The following is a 23,046-nucleotide window of genomic DNA, read 5'->3' as shown; positions in this document are numbered from 1 at the left end:
GTTTTAAATATATCTCAGCACTGAAGAAATTGAATTAAATTGTTCAGGTGTTTTTAAAGATATGGTACAGATTATCTTCCTTCTGAAATTCTGTTCAAAGAGCATGAAAGTATGTGTGCATGAATGATAAAACATTTTCCCACTAAAAATATTTTTTGCATGTTAAACTTTTATTTTATTCATTTTAAGTTCCTTGGAATTAACATCTAAAACACCTCATTCTCCAATAATGGCTCCATCTGACATAAATTATTATTATTATAGATCAATAAAACAGGTACTATCTGAGTGTTTGCAATCATTTTTTCTTTGTAACCATCTTTATTCATGGTTGTGCTATTATGTGTTAAATGGTTAATTTAATTTGTTGCATGAGAGTTCTCAGATTTCAATTCAACTTAGGGTGGTTGCTTTGCCTATTGACTATGTTGTTCTGCTGCACTGAATTTAAAGACATCTTGAAATAGTGTTCTTGCACTAATGTTTCCAACTTCTCCTTTAGGGTATCAGTAATTATTGTTTTGTAATTTAACAGAATGAAGTTCTACACAACAGATAAAAAGCAAACAAACAAAATCAATTTAAAAATATATTCAATCAACCTCAGAGACCTTAGTATTCAGTACACATAGTTTCAGGTCACGAAATCTAAAATTCTATCCTTTTCTAACTCATTTGCTGAATAAAATGAATCAATTGAAATAAGCTTCACAATAACCTCTATAATATGTGCAGGTCAATCTGACTTGTTGATAACTTAGGACCTGAAGAGTGCAGATGCTGCAATTTACATTTAAGATCAATATCCTCAATGCAAGGTTAAAACATTAATATATAGCAAGCCAGTGAATCCTAAAATCTTTATACTTCAAAAATAGAAGTGGACAAAACCTTAATAGAAGGTGCACATATCCCTATTCATACACTTGTACTATAAAATTGATTGTAGCATTCCTGCGTTTATAGTAAATTCTCCAGGGACGTGATCTTTCAGTAGCTGTGAAAGAATAGGTAGATGAGTCTTTAAAGCTCATTACAGTTTGTTGTAGCTAATATGCTGTTTCATGAAGCACTCAGACAAATCTCATTATAAAGTTCTGCCTTCAATAATCCAGCTACCTACTGTTTGGGTGCTTGTGCTTTACTCGTTTAAATTTAAAGGTGCATGAGAAACACTGACATGTGAGTCCAAAGTGACTTTGTCCCATCTAATCACAGAATCCAAAGTACTCAGAGAGCTGTAAGAGAACTCAGGAAATAAACCACTTAACCTGAATTCCAATCTTTCACTTTAACAAAATATTTTTTCATTTAAAATGGAGTTACAAAATTTTAGTGGAAGTATGCCAAAAATTGCACTAAACATCTTTAAAGTCACATCTTGGAAGTTGCAACAAGAGTATATAGGTAAAAATAATCAAAAAGTATTCATTTTCCTAAAGCTGATTACTTCCAATACACGGTTGATTACTATTTCAACAAAATAAATGGAACAATTAGAGAATACTGTTGCTGGACACTGATGAAAAGAGAAGCTGAACAAACAACAAATCAAAATGATCCCATAAAGTGCAATAACCTCACATTTGCTGGTCTAATAATGTAAACAGCATTGAAATTCATGCCAAAAATTTATTGGATGGCTTATGCACTGCAAAGAAAAATGAAAAGCAAACAGAATAAATTGCAAACTCTTAAGAATGATAAAAAGCTGTTATCAGGTAAATGAAACAAGTTGATACACCATTAAATGTGCTTTACAAACTCATTTATGTCATAATACCATACCATAGCCAGTACCTGGCTGTGCTCCAGGAGCTGGGGAAGTGGGCATGTTGCCACTGTTACCTTTTTCAGCAAATAATATATCCTGTCACCGCTCTGCATCATAATCTATCAGTGTCTTTTAGAGCTCTGACTGTGACCTTTAAGTATTCTCTTGGTATGGTTGCAGCCCACTATAAAGATGTATGTTACCTCATTTGGCAGGATTTCAGTGAAGGGTGTACATGTATTTCTATGGGGAAACAAGTTAACTGTATTCTACTAGGTCAGACAGCAGCAGATTCTTTGATTGCTGAACCCCCACGAATGACTCTGTGCACAATCTCCATCTATAATTACCCCAGAATATATGGTTTAAGACTGGCAACTTTACTTAAATCCAAAGACACACTCTGAGAACTAGTTTTTAATACTAAATGTATTAGAATTTTTAAAGCTCTGAACTTCTGAATCTTTCAGCATGATGGGTATTCAGGAGTATTGTGAATAAGATATAAAGATACTATCATGGTTCAAAGAAACCAATATAAACCAATTATTTCTCTAGCTGCAACTAAGGGACCAATTAGCAGTAGCTGGCATAGAGGACTGCAGCCCAGTTAAAAAGGAATAGCAGCCAGAGGGGTCAGTTTCTATTTCAGAAAAGGGCTGCAGATAATATATGTAGTTAAAAAATAAAAGTATGATAGACAACACAAAAGTAAATGATATCTATTAGCACACAAAGGTAGGACCAACTCAGGAAAGAAGAAATAAAGAAGAAAGAGAAGATGCTTGTATGCTACTGACTCCTTTGTCTGTTATCTACAGGGGAGGATGAACTGGCCTTTAAATGTAAAGGACAAGAAGTGTCAACCTTCTGTGCTTGGAAGGGCTGAAGTATGGGAATCAGGCCCAGCAGACATTAGGCTTTGTTTGTACTTTCTATTATCGCTTTGATTTCCCTGTTTCCCTGCCTTTTGAACTGGCTGGAATAACTCTGGCATGTCTCTTCAAAAGAAAGTGAAAATGGATCATGCTCCTGCAGCTTTGAAGTGCTGCCTCTGTAATCTACTATCACACCGACCAGCAGAGCTGAATGATTTAAAAGTTTCATACAGTTAAGAAGGCCCCAAGAAATGATGAACAGAGCAAGGTCCTTTCACAGAATAGCAAAGTCAGTGAAATTGGTACATGCAGTTCCATTTCATTGTCTTCAATGAAGATATTTTTCAATCACATTTCCAAAGAGGTAATGAGATGCTTTTATTCATATGCATCCCTAGAGTTAAGAGTATTCCTCCTCCTCTAATTTTCTATAAGTGAAATGTTAAGGGACTATTTTTCTAATTTTCTATGTGGGAAATCAGGGCCTGTAATAAAGATAATAATAATAATAATAATAATAATAATAATAATAATAATAATAATAATAATAATAATAATAATAATGATAATAATAATAAAAACAGCAACAACAATAATAATAATTTTTCCTGAATTGATCTATTCATATAATTTCATCTATTTGGTCCTTTGGATCTCTTTGAAATCAGGATAGCAAGTCTGAAGCAAAGAAACTCATATGAATCTCTATTTCTGTTGCTAGGTTACTTCAAGAACTGAAGTTAGCTTATTTAAAAATGATTAAAAGTCCACTAAAACACTGCAAATATCTTTACAGGACAGACGCATTTCTTAAATTTTCTTGCTTTGACATTTCTGACAGGATAGGATAAAAAGTGCCAACTGTCATAAAAATAGCTGTGTTTTTAGTTCTAGATCCCTCATGTAATATGAAATTATCTATGAAGTAATATAAAAATAAAATGCTGGGAAGCAAAGATAGTTACTGTATTTTAGACTGTTGATGTCAAGATGTTATGTTTCTCATACAAATTTGTAAGAAGACAGTGTCAGGAATATCCTTAATATTAACTGTAAAACACACAAGGTTTTCTAAAACCAGAAATTTCTACTTGACTTTTAGCTTTTATTTTATTAATTTTTAGTCTATTTTTTTTTTTTTCACCTAGCAGTTCCTGGTCTGCCTTATTCTCTGCATGATAGGTTAGGTATAAAAACACAAACATCAGAGGGTAACTTTTACACTGTAATACTCCTAATATTAGAGTTATTATTATATTAGGTTACTCCTAATCATATTTACTTAATAAATGTCTACTTGCAAAATAAACTGACATAATAATAGGGATCATAAATTAAATTCATATTTTTTATTTGTGTGCGTAATAGAGATGATTGAGGTACTTGAGTCTTTAGCATGGTCCATAAAAGTACCTCCTAAGTGTGGACAAAAAACACAAAACAGCCACAAAAAAACCAAACAACTAATCATAACTTTTCTTATCATCTTCACTAATCCCACCATGTGTACACTACTACAATCACAATGAAGATCTTAATGTAAAAATTCTGCTCTTGAGCTGTTAAAACAAACTGGTCACACTGTTGATTACATAGCTGTCCACAGGTGTTGATTTAAAACTTGCTTAACATAATGAAGTTGAACACTTTTCGTGAAGTTGGATAAAAATGATTGCTTTTTGCCTCTGAAGTTGATTGTGGACTTTGTATGCTTGTTTGTTTATTTATTTGTATTTTTTTGTTTTAAGAAAGGTCTTTAACAGAGAATATTTCATGCATATATTTACCTGAATTATTTAATATATTATATCAATACTTAAATATTTCTGTAAAACCTGGGGGAAAGACTGTTTAATTTTTGTGTCTTTGTACATACTTCTCTATCCTTCTATCTGTATTTTATGTCTTTGAAAATACTGATTCAGGTAATGTTCCTTGCTTATCATGTATACTTGAAATGACTGAAAATAGAGCTGAACATTGGAGCAACTCTATTAAGCATTTTAATTCTGATTGTTGAAGTCACTTTATTCCTAATAGAGTGGTAGATTAGTTTTACCTATTTGGTATTCTGCAATCATAAGCAGTGTATTTAAATACATTAATCATATAGAAGATTTCTTTACCATATAGTGGAGTCATATACTGTCAATTTTATGAACATAAAGGGAGGTTATGTCTCATACTGTCAAAAATTAAAACATACTCTTTTTCTGTTGTAAACTTCCTCAGGATAAATTCTGTAAGATACTGATCTTAATTACAGTACCATTTTAGTAATGCTGGAAGGGTAAGATAATGATGAGGGTATGAGTCATTCTGAGAAGACCTACAGCCTAAATGAAAGATGATTAGTTTTAATTTACTTATAGCATATTTCTCAAACTTTAAAACTACAAAGGGCCTCTGTGTACATAGTATTCTGCTTAAGGTGGAGCAAATTTGACAGAATCTATTTTAATGTAGAATTTTATGTATTTATTTATTTTTTCTGGATTGTCCAATAGATACAGATTCATCCAAATTGTAAATATATTTCTTCAGTTACCACAATAAATGGAACCTGGTATGGAAGCACCTCATGTGAATGTGGAGATGAAATATTTAATTGTCAAGCTAAAGAAAGAGCAGACCTCGTATCTCACATCTGCAAATAGTAACCATAAAAAATAAAATAAAACAAAATTAAATAAAAAAAAATTAAATAAATAAAATGTTTATGAAGGGTAAAATTCAGTTTGACATTGTCACTTAAATGGAAGTATCCATACTTAGGTGTTTACAGATTTGCTACATTAGTCTGAAGAAATGTAGTCTGTTCAGTTAGCAGAGTCTAAAGAGACATATGGTTATCTCTAAAGAGATAACTAGCTGTTAGCATCTAGTGTAACTTCAGATGTCATAAGAAAAATATGTACATGCAATCCTCAGAAAAGACCTAAGACCTACAGGAAGTCCTGAAGTGCCAGCTATCTCCCAGGTTACTTCATATGGCATAAGATTCTTGTGTACTGGCAAATGAGTCAAGCCCTTAGTGTCTGTTCCTCTGCTTTAGCCCCAGTTTAGGCAACTTAATTAAAAATGTATGCTACACATGTTAGTTACAATATCACAAAAAAACTCAGTTCCTAATTAATTTTTTTAAGGTTGTTTTCTTAAAAATCATTAGTAAAGGCTATGCATTACATTAGCATTATATGCTAATCTCAACTGTATTTGAAGCTGTGTTGGTTTAGCCTTGGCAAACAGCCAAACACCCAGCCAGCTGCTCATTCATTCCTCCAAGAGAGAGGGGCAGGGGGAAAAAGTAGGATGAGAAGGCTTGGCGGGTGAGATAAAGACAGGAAGATTGCTTACAAGTAGCTGTCACAGGCAAAACCGCTTGGAAAATTAATTTATTGCCAAATAAAACAAATTGGGTTTGTTTTACGACAACCTTTGCAACACCTTTCCTTCCCCCTCTCCCAGGCTCAATTTCACTCCTTCACTCCCAGCTCCTCTACTCTCTGTCCCAAATGGTGCAGGGGGGAAGTGGGTTGGAAGATTGTGGCCATTGCATAATAGTCCCTCTCTCCCACTTATTCTCTCACACTTTCCCCTGCTCTACCAGCAGTACTGTACTCCCATGGGCTGTAGACCTCTCAGTAAAACTGCTCTAATGTGGGCTCTCCATAGGCCACAGCCCCTTCAGGAAATATTCACCTGCTCTACCGTGGTAGATGGCCAGACCACTTGGTAGGTAAGGAATTGGCTGGATGATTGTACACAAGGAGTTGCAGTCAATGGCTCAATATCCAGGTGGAGATCAGTAACGAGTTGTGTTCTTCAAGGGTCAGTGCTGATATTGTTTAACATCTTTGTCAGTGACATGGACAGTGAAATTGAGTGCACCCTCAGCAAGTTTGCTGATGATACCAAGCTGTGTGGTGCAGTCGACTTGCTGGAGGGAAGGGATGTCATCCAGAGGGACCTGGACAGGCTTGAGAGGTGTGCCTGTGTGAACCTCATCAGATTCATCAAGGCCAAGTGCAAGGTCCTGCATCAGGGTTGGGGCAATCCTAATCACAGACACAGATTGAGCAGAGAATGGATTGAAAGTTGGACTTGATAATCCTTACGGGTCCCTTCCAACTCATGATATTCTATGATTCTATGAAAGCAGCCATGATGAGAAGTACCTGGGGGTGTTGGTTGACAAGAAACTCAACATGCTCTGGCAATGTATGCTTGCAGCCCAGTAAACCAACCACGTCCTATGCTGTATCAACAGAATTGTGGCCAGCAGGTCGAGGAAGGTGATTCTTCCTGTCTGCTCTGCTCTCATGAGACCCCGTCTGGAGTACTGTGTTCAGCTCTGGGGTTCCCAGCACAAGAAGGACGTGGAAGTACTAGAACAAGTCCAGAGGAAGGCTATGAAGACAATCAAGGGGCCAAAGCACCTCTCCTACAAGGGCAGACCAAGGAAATTCAGGTTGTTCAGCCTGGAGAAGAGAAGACCCCAGGGAGACCTTATAGAGGCCTTCCAGTGTCTTACAGGAAAATTGGTGGGACTCTTTGTCAGACAATGTAGTGATAGAACAAAGTATAATGGCATTAAACTGAAAGAGGGTAGGTTTAGAATAGATATAAAGAGGAAATTATTTACTCAGAAGGTGGTGAGACACTGGAACAGGTTGCCCAGAGAAGTTGTGGATGCCCAGTCCCTGGAAATGTTCAAGGCCAGGTTGGACAGGGTTTTGAGCAACTTGATCTAGTGGGACGTGTCCCTGCAGGGGAGTTGGAACTAGATGATATTTAAGTTCCCTTCCAACCCAAACTATTCTATGTTTCTATGATTCTATGATTGCATGAGCAGCAGTGGATATCTGCTCCAGCACCACTGAGTGCCTCTTCATCCTTGTGCTCCACCGCCTTCTTCTCCTCCTCCTCCTCCTCTTGCTTCTCCTCTTCTCAGCTTGATATTCCTGCAACTGTTTTTCATTCTTTTTGCTTCCTTCCTCCTGCCTGTCCATTGCTTTTTGCCTTTTCTAAGTTATGTTTTTACAGAGGTGACACTAACTGCTGGGTCCACAGCAGAGCTGGCTGGAACCATCTAGAAATGTCTCTGTTCGTCACAGGGCAGTCCCTGATATATTCTCACAGAGGCCAACTCTGCAGCACTCCAGCTGCTAACTACATGCAATACAGAAGACAAATGAAACAGGAAAAAAAAATCTATAATTTGCATTCAAATAGTTCCTCTAATTTGGATTCAGCAGTGAATCCATTAAAAAACAACAACAACAACAGAACAAAACAAAAAACAACCACCACCACTAACCACAAAACATAAAGAGAATAGAATTTAATCAGCTAGGCAGTCATTCCCATACTGCTAAGAAGTCTTGCTTTCATATTCTCATAAACAGTGATAAGAGAAGCTCAGATCTTCCTTTGATGATAACATAGGAGATCTTTGCAAGGAACATTGTATAAGCTGATACTATTGTTAAACATCATAAGTGAATTCTTACCTTTGTGTGTGTTCAGGCCTGATTTTCCCATCATCTCCTGCATATCAGAGCATATCTCCTCTACTGATATGTTAGAATGAAAGCAGAATCATTACAGAGAATCTTTCATTTCTTTCTAGAAAAAAAAAAAAAAACAACACAAAAAACAAAATATTGTTAAACTACATATTTCTTTTCAATATAGTAGTGAGCTTCAAATATATGGGCAAATATTCGATCAAACCTACTTTTGTAGATCCTGCAGTCACCCAGCAGGCAATAATGGTAGAACCATGCCAGATTCTATTTAAAGTTATGGAGAGAATTAAGAGTTTCCAGGGACTTATATATCCCACCTTCAAATGGGAATGTAAAGCATCTTGCATGAACTGTATTCTCAAAGTGACCAAGTCAGGTTCAGCTGCCTAAACAAGGGCACCTAGTGTTGTTCAAAATACCCTATCTAGTCTCCAGCTCTTGTTCCACAAAGGCACAAGCACCCTATATAGGCCCTTTCATACCTGTCATGCCCATTTGGATTTCTTATGTACACTATGATTCAAAAATGCACTGATTGTCCCTGTTCTGTGGTCAATGACTATGAATCACCCTTCACTAAAAGATGAATAAGCTCCAGTAACTCTACTGAGTTGATTTTTTCCCTCCATAATTGGAGTGTAGACAACCAGCACTCCATGGATGTTTATATATCAACATACTAATTTAGGCATTCTAATACAAAGCTGTATCTCGCTGCTAAAACAGATGAGGGAAATTCCCTTTTAAGGATGCATATGTACTAGAAAATTATGCAATGCACAAGTATACTTGCCATAATAGAAATATAAATACCTGAATCATTAGGTTTTTAGAATCGCAGACAAGATTTCCCAAACTATTTCTGGCAATGATTTAATAAGTCTAGAACAGATACCATTCCCAGTAAGCAGTTTGGATGTGGTTACCCTGTCCTGAGTTCTAAAATATTTTATTTGTAAAGATGCAGCCAAACTATGCTAGCTGGCATCAAAAGCAGAGAACAGACTCCAGCACAATTTTTGTTTTGAAAGATGTAGCTAGAAGATACCACAATTAGTCAGCTACAGATCCCCCCGGTGAAAAAGCATTTTACAACTATCTAGTTAATTGTATGAAAACATTTTTCTGCATTATCATCACTCTCCTACAGCCACACAGAGGACAACACAAGCAGCATCCACCTTTGAACACACAGAAGCCATTCTTAGGTTACCCAAAATTCACATGTGCACATAAGGAACTATGTGATATGTATAAAATAAACTTGGTAGAGTAGCATCAGTTGACCAGAGTTTATCCATCATCTTCTCAGCTTCACCCCACACTGAGAAATTTACTTACTACATCTTTCAGAAAAAAAATAACCAAAGGCAGTTAAGCCAAGCTCCGTGGTATAAGTAGATATATTGACTCTGTCTTCTGACTTTTCTATGGGCAACAAAGTGCTGTCAGATTATTGGTATCACATTGGTAGACTATCGAGTCTTCCAGGGATGTTTTTCATGTTTTTTTTTTTTTTTTTTTTTTTTCCTTTCTTCTACATCTCCATGCCAAAGATAAAATAGGGAAAGTAGCCACTACTTCTGTGTGCTGAGGGTGTAATAAATTATTAAAATATACAGCTATTTAGCAGAAAATATATACTATATTTTTTCTTAATAAAATTGGCAAATGCTCACTTTTTAAAGCCCTTTATATGCAACATTTTTCTGTCTTAAAATATTTCATATTTTGTAAATGGGTTTTTAGAAACCTTTTGAGATATGTTGATGAAATATTGATTGTCATTTTCTTGACTTTTCCCACTCCCCAAATGCTCATCACCACCTGCAGTACTTCTGATTTATATTTTTTTATTATTTTGACAAATTAAAAACATTTCATACTGTGAAGTAACTAGTAACAAGGGAGAGTTTCATACACACATACATAAGGAAGAAAAACAAGCATACAGCACATACATTTCTATTATTGCTAGGTGGACTGACTTTTCAAGTTCTGTACACTAGCCTTGCCTTTAAATTTATGGGATGAATTCAGAACATTTAGTACTTGATCATGCATGCACATAAAGGAATGCTCAACTTCAAGCCTATAAGCAATTGTATGGAATTATGTTAATAATTCAATATAGCCTGAAATGTTTATAGGATCTTTCATTGATTAATTTAAACTGATCTAAAAGAAATAATCTTGCAGTTTGTTTCAATAATTCTATTTTTTTTTTGGAGTATCTTTTTTTTTTTTTTTTTTTTTTTTTCAGCATATGTTGAGCCTTTTCTAACCTAGTCAAAATTTGATCCAGAAATTGAACTAGAATTGTGTACTGAAATACATGGAAGTTAAGATCTCAGGTTAAAGCTGTGAAATTTTCCCAGTAGTTGAGATTTAACAGATAAATGTGCAAGGGCTGAAAGGCTTCCAAAAACCTAATGGACGGGAAATTGTGCCTACATGTACTGTAAGTTGTATATGAAAAACTGCATCCATATAATTATGAATACATGGTTCATGAAGGCTGGAATCAAAATTTGGTCTAAGAAATTAGAATCCAAAATTTTGTATTGCCGACTGGGAAACTGACTACTTGTATCCCAATTAAACTTCAGCTTTAACTTAAAGTGTCCCAAGACAGACTGTATCTAACAAATCCCTGTGGAGTCTTCCCTAGTAATGTGTGGTGGTTTGGTCTCACAAAAGGGCAAATCTTATGCAAACTCTAAAGAGCATGAAAAAAAACATGCCAAATCTTGTGGGATAAGCTGTCTTTCCATATAATAAGTACTTTTAATATTCTGTTGCGATTAGCAAATAATAAAAACGACAATAATAATAAAGGAATACCATGGTGTAATTGAAAATATGACTTGAAGTATTTTGAAAAGGAATATATTCTCAAAAATGTAGTGGAAAGTCAATATCTAACAATATCCAACAAGAACTGGTGCTTTTTATATATCACAGACAGTGTGAATCTATGAATATTTCACAATCTATCTGTCTATATACTCTAAGTTTAAATATATATATATATGTCCATAAAGAGGATATGGACATTTTTCAGTGTTCCGCATTAACAGAAAGGATTTTCCCATTTTCAAATTTCCTGTCACATTTGCATTGCAAATTCTACTGTGTTGCAGCAAGAGGCAAACTAGCAGGTTGGTGACCCTTAACATTTTAATTTAGCAACTGAAAATAAAAAATGCAGTGTACCTTAAAATATTCTTTTAAATTATAACTGCAACATGGTCATATGTATAAGTGCTAATGCAGAATAAGGGAAACTTGTAAAGTTGAGTGCTAATCCTTAATATATGCTGTAAATTCAGTTCCCCTTTCATATCTATTCACAATGACATTTCTGCAATACAGCACAAATAACTCAGAAAATACACATTTGGACTAGCAATTACATCAGACTTACCAAAAACATTAGAAACAGTTTATGATTCAGTGTTTATCACACACTGCTAATTCTAGAAAACTTACCACTGGAGGTTAATTAATGCATCATTGTCTTGCATGTTGGTGTGTATTGTTGTGGTTAGTGTACAAAGGACAGCTCTTACTAAAAGGTACTTTGAAAATTTTCTTTATAACTTGAGCTAAAGATTCATAGTGAGCTGATCTCTTATCTCACTGCTGACACTAGCTCAACCAACTGCTGTAGTGGTCCTGATTGGTCCACAGGAGGTCAGTGCCATCTGATCTCTTCCATCTCTGCCAATGTTGTTTGAACTCAATTAAAATGGAATCCTGGGTAGATTGAAGATATATTTTATTTTTAGAGTTGACCTAAAGTCATTACAGAAATTATGGCTAAAGAAATGAAGAACTTATCTTTTTGGATTTTTGTCCTACTGGTGATGGTACTGAAAAGCTTTGACATTCAGTAAAGATTTGCAGATACTTGCATATCTAGTGCTACATTATGTCATTGTTCTTATTACAGATATCCTCTTTCCTAGTCTTTTATTCACTCTAGTTTTACATGTCACAGAAGCTGAATAGGGAGCCACGGTTGGGTTGCTTGTTTACATAAGCTAAGAAACATAGGTCTGTTAATTGTTTCTCTACCTGGTACTCGTTTATAATCCATTTACACCTACACTCAATGAGTCAATTTCCAGGTTTCTTTTGGGAGACACTATTTCACTCCATAAAGGAACCTTAACAGCATCTGAAGAAATAGATTTCTTTAGGGTCTAACCTCTACAAATAGTATAGAGGAAATAATGTTAAAGTTAGCTTCTTTTAACCAGTGTTATTCTTCAACACTGGTTTATTAGACTGCATACATACATGACACCTTGACTTCATGTCATGCTCTGTTGAACGCATCATGCACCCACTGTAATGATATAAACCGCTTCTGTGTCAGACTGTGGAGCCCATGAATCTTCCACTCTGGCCCACAGGGGTTTCAAAAATATTGGAAAGGTTTCATTTGCAAATACAGGAGACCTAAATGAGGTCATCAATAACTCCCACACAGATAAATTGGGCAGCAGCACGTTGAACACCAAAAATATTGGCAGTGCAAATCTCTGGGATAATTTCCTCTGTGTAGATCTCTATGATCTTCATGAAGGACTTGCCTATTTTAAACTATTCCTAAACTATTTAAAACTAATCCTTATTATAAGATCCCGTTGTTTTGGGTTTATGTGGCAAGGGTTTGGTAGAAGGGGGGCTGCAGGGGTGGCCTTTGTGAGCAGAGGCCAGCAGCTGCCCCATGTCAGATCAGAGCCAGCTCTAGCTGGCTGGCTCCAAAAGGGACCAGCCGCTGGCCAGAGCTGAGCCAGTAAACAACGCTGATTGGGCCTCTGGGAGTGCAGAAATGAAGAAAGGGAAAATAAACAATAACGAAACAAAACAAGCAAACAAAAAAAAACACCAACAACAAACAAAAAAACTGTTGCACAACAGCAGCTGGGAGAGCATGAGAGCAGTGTTGGTGGAATTTAGGTGCTCATCAGAGTGAAACCACCAGTGGCAACCCTCTCCTTACCTTATGTATGCACCCACAATAAAACATGCTGTAAGGTAAAAATGTATAACTTCATTTAAAAAGCCTGAAGCAACAGCTTGTCATCCCAGGTATGGAATACAATTGGTCCCTCTTGTTGGACCTGAAATCTCACTGTTAAAATAGAGATCTTTAACAACATATAATTTCTTTTGGATTGGGGAATAAAAACTCCATTTATTTTATGATTTATTCTAATAACAAATAATTAGGATCCATTAGAATTAGAACAATGAATATAGCAATTCAGCTATCTTGTGTAAACAGATCGAAAAATACCATGTTCCATGAAAGGTACTAGGAATTCAGGTGCCTAGTGCTGTCAAGCTGACAAAAAGTTTGCATCTAGTACAGTTTCAAATGCCTTCATTCATTTTTCTGTCCACTCAATGGGTCATTCATAGGTCTCTTGCCATTGCTACCAGACCACTGGTATGGATTCCCAGTTGACACTACACACCTTTGTTTAGGCAAACAAATGGAACCATAGCAATCTGGTGCAATATAACTGGAAAAGCCATATAGGTGTGCTAGGAAGAGCTATCTATACATTTTCCACATCATTTTTCTTTGTGTAATAAGAGTACCCAGTCAGTAGAGAAAAAAAAATAAAAAGGATGAAAAGGTTCTATTCAAGTACTGTAATAAAATATATACACGCTTGTTAGTGTAAAAAAAAATCACAGGACTAATCAGGATAAGAGACAATGATCTTACTGCATCAGGAAGAGCACAGCTATGAAGATTTAAAAAAAAACACAGAAAATAATAAAATCAGCTAAGAAGCTTAATGAGCTGCTCTATGAAATCAGAAAAAAAAACATTTTATGAACAGAATAAAATCTTCTATTGCTATTATTTAAACTATAAATTTTCATAATGCAATGGTGAAAATCCACATGATATCATAAAGCATCACAAAAGGAAGATTATTTACCATTAAAATGCTAGAAGTCACTGTGATCTCTAGTTCAGCTTTCAGTCTCTAATTTTTACATGAAACTCTTTTACTTAGGATCATTATTTTAGCATTTATGTTTCTTGGTGACAAAATGAGACAACCAGTTGCCATCATTAAAGCTGCATGTCTCAAATAATGTTTAGCACATACTGGATTCTGATTTGTCTCATAAAATCTCAATTTAGGACTGGTAAATGAAATAAAACCTAATAATCACAAAAATTATGATCTCAGGAAAAACAAAACAAAACAAAACAAAAACAACAAAACAAAACACAAAGATACATTAGACAACACACACACAGACACAAGACAAAAAAAATAAGAAATTTGAATCACTCTTTAGTAATGTTTTTCTTCTTAAAGCATAAAATGATTATTAAATTAAAATGTGAAGCATCAGCACACGGTTACAGAGTTGCTTTCAAATTAACTGGTTAAGATTTACAGTTTACATCATGCATAATTATCTAAAAGACTATATTCTTTTTTCAAATATATATCTATTTCAAATGATTGGCTTATTAAGAAGTTATCTCACCTATACCGACCAATAAGTTTAAAATGCATTCACTTTGAGCCTGAGCTGGATGGACAGGAGTGGAAATGATTTAAAATTTGAAAACACTTTAAATTGAATCATCTTGTCTTCTGTGATTTTATTCTCATGATTTTGATACAGTTTATTATGACACAAACTCCCTTGTAGATACAGATTTACTGCAGAAGTCTGCTTCTTAACACTTCAAACAAGAAAGGCTTAGCTCTGACTTACATTAAGTCATTCATCTTTTACATTCTAGCAGCTTTTTCTCCTGTTCTGTGTCTGCCTGTGACCTGTGCATATAGGAGAAGACCTGGAATCTAAATAATAGTTTCCATTGCATTCTGAATCATTTCTGTTCATTGTTCTTCTTGTGTCTCTTGCTCTTTATTGTTAATAAGATCAAGATGGATTTCCATTGAGACTGTGACAGTAGTACTGTTAGCTTTTAATCTGTCAAATCTTCATGAAACCTCCTTATAAAACTACCTTCAGCTACCTTCAAGCTTTTGTAGCTTACCAGGACTTTTGTATTGTCTCTTTTTATATAAAATAGAATCACAGAATCATTCAGGTTCATCTAAGATTATCTAAGATCATCATAGATTATCATAGAACAGATGATCTAAGTTCAACCTTTAACTTAATGCTGAAATTCACCGCTAAACCATGCTACTGCGTTCTACATCAACACGTTTATTGAAGACCTCCATGGATGGTGACTCAACCACTTCCGTGGGCAGACTGTACCAGTGTTGTACAACCCTTTCAGAGAAGAATTTTCTCCTAATATCCAACCTAAACCTCGCTTGGTGCAACTTGAGGCATTTCCCTTTGTCTTATTACTTGGTGCTTGGGAAATGTTTTGATCACATTCCATCTCACAGTCTATCCAGCTGTAAGTTGCACAGTTTTTGGATAGAAATATCCAAAATTCCATGCATCTATATGCACTTACACATATCCTAAATATGATCCTTAATCTCACAACTAATGAAAATGTCATTGAGAAGCTGGAATATAAATTGGTTTTAGTGAAACAGACAGGAGTGTTTGCACAACTGTGAATTTTACTTTCTTCTCAGAAAATTTGAAATGTTGTGAAATAATGATAAGCATGTTTAGAATGACTGAAAAAAAATGTTTTTGCATAAAAAATACATTTCTTTATTGGAGAGGTTTCCTTGATATGACTGTCTTCAACAATCACCTTGTCAGATCCCTTCAAGACTTGCCCATCCACTTTTGACTGAAACAGACTAAGAATGCTCAGGCTAGTTTAAATAAGACCTTTTGGAAGCAAGGGAAAGAGTCTGTAAGAATCTGGATAGAAACACGAGATCTTTGAGGAACATAAGGTCAAAAAAGCCCTGAGCATTATTTTGAGCTTTATTTTTGGCCCACTCATATGTCACATATCTTAAAACCACTACTTTTGTGAAAATTTAGTAAAAAAAAAAAAAAAAAAAAAAAAGCATTTGACAAAATGACTCATAATTCACTGTACTTCTGGAGCACCTTTGATTTTAGTCATAGCCTTTCTTTTATATACACCCTTTCCAATGAGTGACATGCAAGTACAAAGTCCCTTCTGCTTCCTGAATAATGAAGGACACCTGCTGCTGCCTGGATAAATCATTATATTCTTTAAAGGAAAGGCTATCTAGATGAAAACTAATGTTAAGAAAAGTAAAAGTGTGAATCAGTTGTGGAGTCATTGGGAAGATAAAGTGAGCAACAGATTTGGAGAGGATGAAAAGGCCTTGGGGAGAAGGCTTTTGCAATTTGATACGTATCTGGATAGTCCCTGAGGACATGGTGGGGAAGAACACAGAGAACTTAACGCTAGCCACTTCTCCCTTTTAAAATACTATGTTGTTCCATAGCCTTAGGTGGAAGGAAAACAATGCTCAGGGAACATGGACTAAAAAAAGTCCATTTCTCAGAATGTGTTCTTCAGAGTCTGATTTCCTTATAGAGAAGTAAAATAAAGAACAAAGAACTCTACAGGAGAAAAACAATCTCCCATTCAAGCCAACCAGAAAAGCATTCTTCAGCAAGTGTGGCTCAATGTTTTGTTGTTGTTTAAGTAGCAAGGAATGAAACTACTGAGCTGACAATCAAGACTAAATGTAGTTCAGTGTCATAGCAACAGAGGCTGGCACAACAGACACTACGAAAGCTGGAAGTCTCTGGAAGTGACAGACAAATCAAGGTCCTACTTATGTATTCAGCCATCAAACATAGAACTGCTGAGACAGTACAATGGGGAACCTTGGTACACGCAGACCTCTGCAGGCTACAAGGCTGACATATCTAACAATGACATAAGAACCTGTAGGCATAAAGCGTGAGATGGCTGGCATCCTTAACCTTCCCCTAACCTCTACACACTGTGTATATAACATGGCTTCCATAGAGGCAAGTTAAGAGATGGGCAGCATAAGCATTCACAGTGTAGTCTCATTGTGAGTCTTGCATATGAATGGTACTTTCCAGGGATGCTCGCTTTAACAATGTGAAGATTGCAGATGCCTTTCTACTCTTCTGTTCTTAAAATAAAATAGTAATGGGCAACAACAACAACAAAATCATTCCATGGACCTTGACATATTTGTTTGGATTTTCAACATCCCTTTTTCCGCATCTTCTAATTTTTCTGGGTTGTACATGCCATGCAAGTACACCACTGAAAGAAAATGACAAAACATACCTCAGGAGTACTACAGAACACTAACCATAAACATTGTTTTCTGTGAAAACAGAAGTGTATTTAAGTAGCAGGAGCAATGAACATGCTAAGGAGATATTTATAATGTAATCAGTTTTACCACATTTAAGTACTCTGGCATGAATTCCAGAAGCTATTATAATCATTAAGAATCATACCAGGAGGAACTTTCCTTGTATACAATTTAAATTTAGCCTGAGAATCAAAAATAAAATGTGAATATTGTCCCTATTGTTCTTTCTGGGCAGCAAGCTATATCACATAATCACCCCATACCATGTGTGATGAGTAGGCTGTAGAACAGTAAAGCCCTGACCTACGCTTAGAGTAGAATTAGAAGGAGTTCATTGATACTTATTTCAAATCCAAAGAGCGGAGACGGTATGAAATAAATCACCAACACATACCTGCCTGTACTTGAACAGATCAGTTTCTTCTTAGAATCACTACAAACACAGACTAGTTCAAAAGTGAAGCAATCAACACCAGCAGCATTAAATCTTCTCTCTGTTGACCAGCAACAGGACCTGAGGGAACAACATGAAGCTGCATCAGGGGAAGTTCAGGTTGGATATTAGGAAAAGGTTCTTCACTGAGAGGGTGGCTGGGCACTTGAAAAAGCTCCCCAGGTAAATGGTCATGGCACTGAGCCTGCTGGAGCTCAAGAAGCATTTGGACAATGCTCTTAGATATATGTTGAGGGATTTTTGAAACAGCAAAGATCCCATGGCTTGCTGCAGCTGAGCAAACCAAGCTACCAGGACGCCATGAAAAGTTCCCACATTGCCCAGTTGTTATAAGTTAGACCACACAATTTACTGGTCTATTGAAATTATTTTATTAATCAAGTAAGCAGACACAAGCAAAACAGCGCTGGGCGGCCGGGGAGCCTCCGCTCCACCACGACACACAACTTCCCCTTTCCAGTGTTGCTGTTTTATAGCATTGAAGTTCCGGCTTGTCGAGACTTGTTGATCTGTCGAGACCTGTCGACTTGTCGGGACCTGTCGACTTGTCGAGACAAGTCGCCTTGTCGAGACCTGTCGCCTTGTCGACTTGTCAAGACTTGTTCTGAGGCTGTGCAGTCTGTTGTTGGGGGTTGTTATTCTTCCTCCGGTGATCACGCGTTGTGCTTGTGTTCAGGTGGGGGCAAAACAAGATGTCTTGCGGTGGATGGGTGGTATCTTACAGAATCTTTGTTTTAACAAGGATGTTTACCCAACCCCCCTTCCCCATTTGTCCCCATGTTACAATGCCGTGAGTTGTGAAACCTTATCTCCTCAGTAGATTCTTTAAATTCTCAAGGACAATGAACAACCCCCTACTAATTTATCACACCAGTTGAGGAATTTAGAAAAATATTGTTGCCAGCAGCTGGCTAAAAGGACGGGATCTACGTGACTGCTAATCACAAGGGGGTTGTTTTCTTGCAGGTGGGGTTGTTTTCATGCAGTTGTTTGTCTGAGTGCTTTTGACCAATAATCTTGTGTGAGACACTATCCGCCCCTGTTAAGTTTACTGTAAAAGTCAGGCTATTCGGGTAATAAAGGGTTGCATGATCTGACCATACTAGTGTCTGTCATGTTTTCGGCCGTTCTTCCTCCAACATATATATACTTTGTGTGTGTGTGTGTGTGTGTGTGTCTCTGTGTGTGTGTCTCTATGTGTGTGTATGTGGCTCTGTGTGGAGCTGGGAGCTGGACTAGATGATTCTTGTGGGTCCTTTCTAACTCAGGATATTCAATGATTCTATGAAATTATAAATAATTTGACCAAATATATGTATATATACACACATACACAAACCTTAACAAGTGTTTATTATTGTTATTTATTTGTTCAGTTTTAGAGTATTACAACAAAATAATTCATATTTAGGTAATGAAAAGTTGCTGAGACTTCCCATGGTGCCTCTTTGATCTTTTACATTTCTGAAAACCCTAGATATTTAGCCTTCAGAAAAAAGTTATGTCAAATATTTCCTGCTTATAGGTGTGTATATAACTGTCAAAATCTTAATTTCACTTGTCTCCCAAAGAGATAGGCTTTATCAAAACACAGCATCTGAATACATCTTCAATAAAAAGATAGTTGAAAACAAGAGTTTTCCGGCTGGGAAAACAAACAAGCAAACAAACATTTTCTATGGGATTTCAAGTCAACAAATTCATTTCAAAGTTAAGAAATCTGCTTTCTTATAGTTCAGCAGGTCCTAATGCCCATATCACAGACTATCAAAAAGCTACACGCTATAATAAATCTCAAGTTATCCTCATGAAGCTACTATAAATAAATAAATAAATAAAACACATTCTATAAATAATTCTTAACTGGAGACATATCCAGGATGTCTGCCTAAGGAAAGATGAAGAAAAGTGACATTCAGTAGATATTTAATTCCAAGTAATTCTGTAAAATTATCTGGTTTCGGGTTTGAGGGCTGCCAAAAGTTGACCATGAAACAGCAATGCAAATTTGAAGCAAAGGAGATCAAAAGCACCCTGGGCTGTGTGAGGAGAAACAGTACCAGCAGGTCAAGGAAGGTCAAGGAATTCCCCTCAGTTCTGAATTTGTGATGCCATGTATGAAGTAATGGGACTGCTCATCAAAGAGAAAACAAGGGTCTTATCCATGGGGGAATTAGAAAAACAAGTTGATAGGGGGAGTAAGGAAGACAACACCAGGCTCTTTTCAGTGGTGCCCATTGCAAATACAAGAAGCAATGAGCTCAAATAGAAATACTGGAAATTCCATTTAATGATAATAATAAATTCCATTTAATGATAATAATAAAATACTGTGAAGGTGGTCAAACATTGGAACAGGTTGCTCAAACGGATTGTGGAGTTCCCATCCCTGGTGATATTCAAAACTTGATTGTGCAACCTGATCTGGCTGACCCTATTTTGAGCAGGGGGTTAGACTAGAGAAGTCCCTAGAAGTCCCTACCATCCTCAACCATTCTGCAGTTCTCTAAAATTAAAGCACAGAAGACAGTGTCTTAAATAGCAGGGCCCTGGGTTAGAATGCTATGGGCAATACATATTGGGCAATAATGTCTGTAAGTATCTAATTGTAATGAATTATTTATTTTTTCACACAGATTTGTTGTAAATAGAGTTCTTCCATAATGTTCAGGATTTATCTGTTTTCCTTGAATATCCTTCACATATTAGTGCATGCTACTTCAGTCTTGAATAGTACTCTCTTCAGCCATAAAACTGGACATAGATATCACAGCAATACCGTATAACTCTGTTTCAACAGGTTTGATTATGATCATCTGATGCTACCCTGTGTGGGCTCTGTAATGACAAATAAGTTTTAACAGGTCAGGGTAAAGACCAAAAGTAAACTGCTTGCCATTGTGCCTGCCACAGTATCAGTTTTCAAAAACATCAGTGGAAAGGCTGTGACAAGGAAGAACAACCTTCACTGTATTCTGAAAATTTAAAATTAATAATATATCTGCAGGCCTCATCACTTTTCTAGTACTGCTGGCCCTTACTTAAACAAGCATGCAGAAGTAACAGACAGCAGTCTGATGAGCATTTTCCTTTTTTTTTTTTTTAACCCTGAAATCAATGGGTGTTTACTTCTCCTCTATATTGATATCAGATCAGGCATTTCCCTCATACCTTTAGCAGCAGAGAATAAAACCACACAGTGTCTCTGTATTTCTTAGCACACACACACATTCAATGCAGGGGCAAGAATTTTCTTGCAGAATAGCACTAGTGTATGATCTCTGAAAAGAGACTTTTGCCCAACAGAGACCTACCTGAGAGGAGTGAGCAAGCCAGGTTAATGATATTCCTCCCACACAGCTGTGTCCATTGTGTGAAGCAGCACTCTTGACCATCTCTGTTGAAAGGTGCATGTTGCTTGTCCTGTGCTAACCTTGCAATGTCCACCAGTTCAAGCAGGAAGTGTACATGAAGCTGCACTCATACCAGAGAAGAAAATAACTATATAAATTCCTTGAAAGATATTTGTAAAACTGGAGAATAACAAAAATAAACAGGATTTTTTACTCAAAGCTTATGCTCAGAAAGCATTTCTTTCTTTAAATAAGTTAATGCTGAACTTCAGAGTAGTGTTTTCTTACTGCCACATATCTGAGTTCTGTGTCACCCCACAGATTTTGTCAGAGAGCTGATTTACTGCCAGAGTATGAATCCAGTAATCCAGAGAGTACCAGGATAATTTACTGTTACCTAAGTCTGTTCCAAAATGCGATTCCATGTACAATATCTTATGAAGTGTCTATTTATACTGTATGTATAAAGTAAAAAGTAAAAAGGAAGTATGTATACTTCCTTTTGTAAAGCAGGGAGAGGGAGGATAGATAAAACTGATGATTAGAGTGGTTAACCCCAAAATACATTTTGAGATCTTGATTAGAAAAAATACCAGAATGATACATCAGAGTAACATGTAATGTGACTAATTGCAGTAGGGTCATATTTCAGCTAAAAAAGTTATAGGCCATATCCCCTCATGTTCAAGCTGCTTATCTAATAATGTCATTTAATAATATGTTCTTAAAAGAACATAGAGATTTCAGTAGCATCATTACACATGATATGTCTGTGTACAAAGAAAGAAAATGTAGTGCTGAAATATTTTTTTATTCATGCTGGCAAAGCTGTCAAGGTATAGCTTTGGGGTCATAAAAACAAATGCTACTAATGCCAGAATAACTTGTGTGTCTCAGATTGTGATATCCACTTAGGAAACAAAGAGCTGCAGTAGTTTGCTGTGCCAGTTCATAGGATATGGGCTGTATCCAGTGTACCAGAGGAAACTGGTGAAGTACATCAACCTTTTCAGTAAACTGTCTACATAGTCCAGCTGTTCCATATTTTATTTCTAAGAGATATCATAATTATCTTCATTATTATAATATTTGCCTTCTTCTATTCTGGCTCCACAGATGAGTTGAGGCACAGCAGAGAGCTTGCTGAGTCTGTGACACAAGCTTTTACTACAAATCACCATTTGCTCAAAAGGGCTGAATGGATGGAGTTGTGTAAATAAGAATTTCCAGTCTCCTGCTGTTCACACCAGGTTGTGCTGATGTGTTTCTAGGAGCAAGCTGATTCCCTCCTGCTGCTCATAAAAAAATCTTTCCCAGAACAGTTTGGAAAATTTTCTTGTAAAAAATGAAGTGCTACAGACAATGTGTTTAGGAAGTGTTAATAGATAGTGCAGCGGAGGGTTTGGTTGGCTTCTGCCCCCCAAAAACAGCATTGGATACACCACTGATGGCTGGCTAATGTTACATTTGTTAGCTACCTTTGGAGGAGCTAGAGTATTACTAGACTTCAATATTTATGATTGCCAGTTTCTGTTTCTGTTAGTTTATGATAAGACCTGAGCCAATGTTCTTTCTATATAATACATTTTAGGTAATGTATACATGAAACAGTTGTAAACTGTCTCATATTCATTATGCATTAGGAGTGAGCAATACAAATATACCATATATAGGGTTATTTTTCAAAGATGCGTAACTTTCAAAATACCTGTAAATATGCTGTCTATATCTTCAGATTTCTGAATTCCATGTCAGCTTAACATAATTTAAAAGAG

General features: G+C 36.2%; 1 long non-coding RNA gene across 5 annotated transcripts in view; it reads right to left on the bottom strand.

Annotated features, from left to right (window-relative positions):
• Positions 1 to 21,568, bottom strand: part of LOC106019471 (uncharacterized) — an 89,865-nt gene extending 68,297 nt beyond the window's left edge. For 4 of the 5 annotated variants that reach the window (XR_011808577.1, XR_011808578.1, XR_011808579.1 and 1 more), the window contains exons 1-3: positions 21,233 to 21,568; positions 17,859 to 17,978; positions 8,166 to 8,280 (exon numbers count right to left, since the gene is read on the bottom strand). This is a non-coding gene — a long non-coding RNA (uncharacterized lncRNA). Of the gene's footprint in view, positions 1 to 8,165; positions 8,281 to 8,392; positions 8,626 to 17,858; positions 17,979 to 21,232 lie in introns of those variants that run through there. The other variant, XR_002405606.4, reaches the window with a different exon arrangement.
• Between the last annotated feature and the right edge of the window lie 1,478 nt (positions 21,569 to 23,046).

The sequence above is a fragment of the Anas platyrhynchos genome, chromosome 3 (genome assembly GCF_047663525.1).
Source record: "Anas platyrhynchos isolate ZD024472 breed Pekin duck chromosome 3, IASCAAS_PekinDuck_T2T, whole genome shotgun sequence".
Taxonomy (NCBI): Eukaryota; Metazoa; Chordata; class Aves; order Anseriformes; family Anatidae; genus Anas; species Anas platyrhynchos.
Note: the sequence above shows the minus strand (reverse complement) of the source record. Positions and strands in the feature narration are given on the sequence as shown.